General features: G+C 39.1%; 1 non-coding gene across 1 annotated transcript; it reads right to left on the reverse strand.

Annotated features, from left to right (window-relative positions):
* Nucleotides 1-490: 490 nt before the first annotated feature.
* Nucleotides 491-563, reverse strand: TRNAW-CCA (transfer RNA tryptophan (anticodon CCA)). The gene has a single exon. It is a non-coding gene; the product is annotated as a tRNA-Trp (tRNA).
* Between the last annotated feature and the right edge of the window lie 6,033 nt (nt 564-6,596).

Here is a 6,596-nt window from a genome sequence, read left to right on the forward strand (position 1 = left end):
TGAAGGATCATGGTATAATGGAATCATTACAGATTTTGTTGTGAGGCTCTCCAGAGTTTAAGACCTAGATCTGCCATTTACCAAGTATGCAATCTGGTATACTGGTTTTCATAATACCTATTAAAAGTGATGTTGAGAACACTATCAGGTAACATATATTAAAATGTCTAGCACATAGTAGGCATTCAAAAATAATAGCCACCATATATTAGAGTCCTATTATGTGCAAGGCACTCAACTAGGTGCATTAGCTTGTCTAATCCTCATAAGAGCCCTTTGAGTTGTCATCATCATCATCACCATCATCATTCCCACTTCACAAACAAGAAAACAGAATCCCAAGTCACTTAGGCAAAAAGTCAAAGCAAACCCCCAACAGCTTGAGACCAAATGCTTCTCTTTTTTTTTTTAATATCTCCACCTGTATTTCCCAGAGATGTCTTAAACTTTTAAAATTTTATTTTATAAAAAATACGTGACGTGTGAGATCTTCCCTGACCAGGGATCGAACCTGGGCCCCCTGCAGTGGAAGCGTGGCGTCTTAACCATTGGACCACCAGGGAAGTCCCAAATGCTTGCCTTTCTGCAAAGATGAGTTGTCTAATCCCCCTTAGCATTCTCTTCCCAAGTTCCCTGGCTGCAGTTATGAACCAGATGTTCTTATGTGAGAATAATTTCCTCCTTTAGTTGATTTTGCATACCTTGCCCTTAACTTTCCTCTCTCTAAGTCATGTTCACTACTTTTATATCTTAATTTTTTATATCTTAATCAAGACCTTGTTGGCAGACCTAATTAGGGAAAACTAAGATGTGAGGAAATTTTATTTTTCATAATCTAGTCTCCAGGTTTTTCCGACATTGCTTGAGTAACTCTTTAGTCTATCTGCTATTAGAGTCTATTCCCAGTGGGGCAAAATCTGACCCTGTACTTCTACAGCATAGTTGCTCTTCATCCTCTCTGACTATGCAGTGCAAAGGAGTCTGTTTTACGTCATAAACTAGTCTGTATGCTATTGTCAATGATATAAATGATAACAACCTTACTGGGCTATTTGATCACCTGCCTTTGAATAGCTGTTTTGATTTTTTTTTGCATTATTCCTTTGATTCTGCTTAGATACATTGTACAGTTGCTCCAGCAATTATGTCCCTAAATAATAACAGTAACTTACATCTTTACTGTCACAATGTTCACATACAATGTTGCATAAAGCTCTTTATTGCCTCTGGTAGGTGGGTCTTCAGAACACCCCTTTACTCCACACTTGACATTCAGAGACTACTGTGCCGTGTGGAGCAGAGACACCCTGTCATTATTAATTTAGTTTTATAAGGTACTCCTAAGTTGTTGAAGTCTTTTACACTCATTTACAAGCTGCTCTCGGAGCAATACTGAGAAATGGGTCAGCATTGTCATGGATTTTACAGATTGGAAGAAGAGGTCTCAGTTTACAGGTTATTTTCTGAAGCACTGACAATGCAAAGTCTTTCTTTCTTTTTTTACGGTACGCGGGCCTCTCACTCTTGTGGCCTCTCCCGTTGTGGAGTACAGGCTCCGGACGCGCAGGCTCAGCGGCCATGGCTCACGGGCCCAGCCGCTCCGCGGCATGTGGGATCCTCCCGGACTGGGGCACGAACCCGCGTCCCCTGCATCGGCAGGCGGACTCTCAACCACTGTGCCACCAGGGAAGCCCGCAAAGTCTTTCTTATAAACAGAATCTAGAATCTCTTTTGCCTTTTGGTCATGAACATTGTAATCAGCCAGCAAGCATTAATAAAATAATGTTATTTTCTTAGTGATCTTGGAATTGCTTACTTTTATTAAATCTCCACAATATGTGAGTTGTTACACAGATTACAACGCTGACACATAGTAAGATGGATAAGTGACACAATATGTCAAATGTATAATGGCCCATATATATTGTCTATAGTGTGTTGTAGATTTTAATTTGGGTGCTTAGGTGTGGTAAGATATTCATATCAGGCTCTTCTCTTCATCAATGTCATTTTGATCCCTTCCCCACCCTGCCCCATGACCGTAATAATCATAATCAACTACAAAGGTGCCACAGGGTCTGCTTCTAGGCCTTCTCCTTCTGCTCCAAGCCCTCTTCAGTTGTGCCTATCTCCGTGATTTTCTTCCATAGCAGTTGATAGTTGAATAAATTTTAAAATCTATATTTGATTTGTAATGACAGAAAAGTATATTTGAGTGTATGGTATACATATACAAACATTGTAAATGTATATAAAAAGCCAGAAAGGATAAAAAGCATGTCTTAAAAATTATTTTAACTTTTTTTAAGGAGACAATTTCAAACATTCAGAAAGGCTGCAACTATAAGAATAATGCAAAAAGAATCCACATACCTTTACTCAGGTTTGCCTAATAACATTTTACCCCATTTGCTTTGTCACTGTCTCTCTTTTTGCCTGAACCGTTAGAGGGTAAGTTACACCCATCATGGCCTTTTACCCCTAAACTTTTCAGTGTGTCTTTCCTAAGAATCACGACAGTCTCTTACATAACGACAGCCCAGTTTTCAACTTCAGGACATCTAACACTGACACAGTACTTATCTAATCTACTGTCCGAATTCCAGTGTCGTGAATTAAACCAACAGTGTGTTTTACAGCATTTTTTGCCCCCTCTAGCACACATAACCAGTCTAGTGCTGTATTTCATTGTCATGTCTCTTTAGCCTCCTTTTTTTTTTAATCAGTTTATTTATTTATTTATTTTTGGCTGTCTTGGGTCTTCGTTGCTGTGCGCGGGCTTTCTCTAGTTGCGGCAAGCAGGGACTACTCTTTGTTGTGGTGCATGGGCTTTTTCTCATTGCGGTGGCTTCTCTTGTTGCGGAACACAGGCTCTAGGAGCTCGGGCTTCAGTAGTTGTGGCACGCAGGCTCAGTAGCTGTGGCTCATGGGCTCTAGAGCACAGGCTCAGTAGTTGTGGCGCATGGGCTTAGTTGCTCCACAGCACGTGGGATCTTCCCGGACCAGGGCTTAAACCCATGTCCCCTGCATTGGCAGGTGGATTCTTAACCACTGCGCCACCAGGGAAGTCCCACAAAGATTTCTAAAATGGCTGTAGTTCAAGGTCTGATAAGAGTTCATTTGATAAGGAAATTCAGTTATTTTTGTGGCATACAACAATTTAAGATAATAATTGGATAATGAGGGTATTGATAAATTTCTCTGAACTTCAATTTCTGGAATACCTATATCAGTAAACTTATATCCATATATATATATAACCTAAGAAGGTTTATTATCACTTCTTATTTGACAATGTTTCCCATGTAATTTAACATGCCAAATAAACCTAATTAGTTTAACATCTCCTTTATAAGGCGAGAGACAAATCTTTTGGGAATTTCCAGGGGCCCTCTGGGAAATCTCAAAGTTAGTTTGAGGTCAAAAAGACTCCATTTATATTTGATCTGGAAAGTTGTAAAAAATGTCAAAAGGTTTGAACATTTGATTAAATAGGATCACAAGTCATTATGAAATAATGCTTATTTAGCAGGAGTGACAATAGAAGATATTAAAGGCAAATACGGAAGGTTACATTGTTGTGAACAAAATTTAGTTCTTTTAGTATTGAGAAGACTCAGTTCTCCTAGGTAATCAAAGATCTAATAAAGACAACATGAAGCACAGGTAATTATTTTGGTAAGACACAAAATCTTTGCTTTCCCGGCAGATTACCCAGAAGGCAACAAAACAAAAACAAAAAGCTTTCGCCGTCTCCTATCAAGAGCAGACTAACAGTCCAATAAAACTGTCTTTTTAACAGAAACAAAAACATATTCTAATTCTGCACCCGTGTACTTTTGATATTAAGGCTCATTCTTCAAATATATAATTCCAATCATAGCCAGCTTGACCACACATAAAATTCATTTCCAGGATTCCTTTTCCACAAAACTTCTACCAGGATTTTTGTATCCCTTCAGGTTTTGTCTTAAATTTGTCCTTACTCATTCTTCATCAGCCAGTCATTCCACTTCTGGACAAAATTACTTTCTTTTCCTCTTAACAAAAGTATGTTCTTCATACCTTTCCTTATCCTAAAAACATATTCTTAGAACTACCATAGGACTCAGCAATCCCACTACTGGGCATATACCCTGAGAGAACCATAATTCAAAAAGAGTCATGTACCACAATGTTCATTGCAGCTCTGTTTACAATAGCCAGGACATGGAAGCAACCTAAGTGCCCATCGACAGATGAATGGATAAAGATGTGGCACACATATACAATGGAATATTCCTCAGCCATAAAAAGAAATGAAATTGAGTTATTTATAGTGAGGTGGATGGACCTAGAGTCTGTCATACAGAGTGAAGTAAGTCAGAAAGAGAAAAACAAATACAGTATGCTAACACATATATGTAGAATCTAAAAAAGAAATTAAAATGGTTCTGAAGAACCTAGGGGCAGGACAGGAATAAAGATGCAAACATAGAGAATGGACTTGAGGACATGGGGAGGGGGAAGGGTAAGCTGGGATGAAGTGAGAGAGTGGCATGGACATATATACACTACCAAACGTAAGGTAGATAGCTAGTGGGAAGCAGCCGCATAGCACAGGGAGATCAGCTCAGTGCTTTGTGGCCACCTAGTGGGGTGGGATAGGAGGGCGGGAGGGAGACACAAGAGGGAGGAGTTATGGGATATATGTATACGTATAGCTGACTCAATTTGTTATACAGCAGAAACTAACACACCATTGTAAAGCAATTATATTCCAATAAAGATGTTAAAAAAATAATAATTAATGACAGTAATGCAGTATAACTCCTTGAATAAAATAAGAATCTATAAAAAATTCTACTTTCCTTACCTACTTTTTATACACAGTTGTTTTCTTTCACTCTTATTACTTCTGGAGTTTTTAATTAAATGTATTGAATAGAATTCTTAATCCTTAGAAACTTTAATTTCTAGTGAAAACTGAGACGTAAGCAATTATGCACTGGTTGTTACACCAGCATTCTGTGCACTGGCAAATTTATAAATGCTCAGTAATTTCTAGAAGTACAGTCTTTCTCAGTCAACTTTTTAATGTGGCAGAAGACATGTTTACTATTAAACTCAAACATCTTTAATTCCTCTGTAATAAGAATCCAAAAGTAGGGCTTCCCTGGTGGCACAGTGGTTGAGAGTACGCCTGCCGATGCAGGGGACACGGGTTCATGCCCCGGTCCGGGAAGATCCCACATGCCGCGGAGTGGCTGGGCCTGTGAGCCGTGGCCGCTGAGGCTGCACATCCGGAGCCTGTGCTCCGCAACGGGAGAGCCCACAACAGTGAGAGGCCCGCATACTGAAAAAAAAAAAAAAGAATCCAAAAGTAGATGAACTTATATTCAGTTATTAAAACTTCAGTGTTATATTTTATTTGGAAATGATCTAGATATTCAATGACTATCCATCATTTAACTTAACTTTAACGTTTCAAGCTAACAAAAAGTTTTGGAAACTATTTTTAAACAATTATGTTTAGATTACTCATGAAAATTTCACAAGACATTAAACAACTAACCATCTTCTTAAGTTATTTTTCTTGCTGACAGATTCTGGAACAGTGATAACATGAGCTTATTTGACTTTTAGTAAACCTAGGTAGAATAAAAGTTGTATGTTTGCATTATATTTAATGTGAATAGCTCTGAAGACATGTTCGTTTTAACTAAACCAACAAAGCTTCAAGTAGCTTTTATTTATTGAAGATTATCCTATATCACTTGAACTTGAAACACTTTTGGGTTAGTTTCTATATTTCTGAGCGAGTACTTGATTTGTATAAGCACTTATTTTTCATCAAGCTAATTAAATAGAGCTCTTTTACAAATTAATTTTGCAATACCCTCTACAGGTAGAAAAATCACACATCTGTCCATATGTATATAAATATACATAAACATACAGACAGATACAGAGATCTTATAGTTTTTTTAAATTAATTTATTTATTATTTATTTTTGTCTGTATCAGGTCTTCATTGCTACGCACAGGCTTTCTATCACTGCGGTGAACGGGGGCTACTCTTTGTTGCAGTGCATAGGCTTCTCATTGCGGTGGCTTCTCTTGTTGCAGATCATGGGCCCTAGGCGCATGGCTTCAGTAGTTGTGGCTCGCGCGCTCTAGAGCACAGGCTCAATAGTTGTGCACACAGGCTTAGTTGCTCCGCAGCATGTGGGATCTTCCTGGACCAGGGCTCAAACCCATGTCCTCTGCATTGGCAGGTGGATTTTTTTTTTTTTTTTTTTTTGCAGTACGCGGGCCTCTCACTGTTGTGACCTCTCCCATTGCGGAGCACAGGCTCTGGACGCGCAGGCTCAGCGACCATGGCTCACGGGCCCAGCTGCTCCGTGGCATGTGGGATCTTCCCGGCAGGTGGATTCTTAACCACTGTGCCACCAGGGAAGTCCCAGAGATCTTATAGTTTTAATTTTTAAATTGCAGCCATGAGAGAGGATTAGTTCAAGATGGCAGAGTAGACGGACGTGTGCTTACTCCCTTTTGTGAGAGCACCAGAACCACAACTGCTGAACAATCATCAACAGTAAGACTCTGGAACTCAC

Source organism: Globicephala melas, chromosome 10, assembly GCF_963455315.2.
Source record: "Globicephala melas chromosome 10, mGloMel1.2, whole genome shotgun sequence".
Lineage (NCBI taxonomy): Eukaryota > Metazoa > Chordata > Mammalia > Artiodactyla > Delphinidae > Globicephala > Globicephala melas.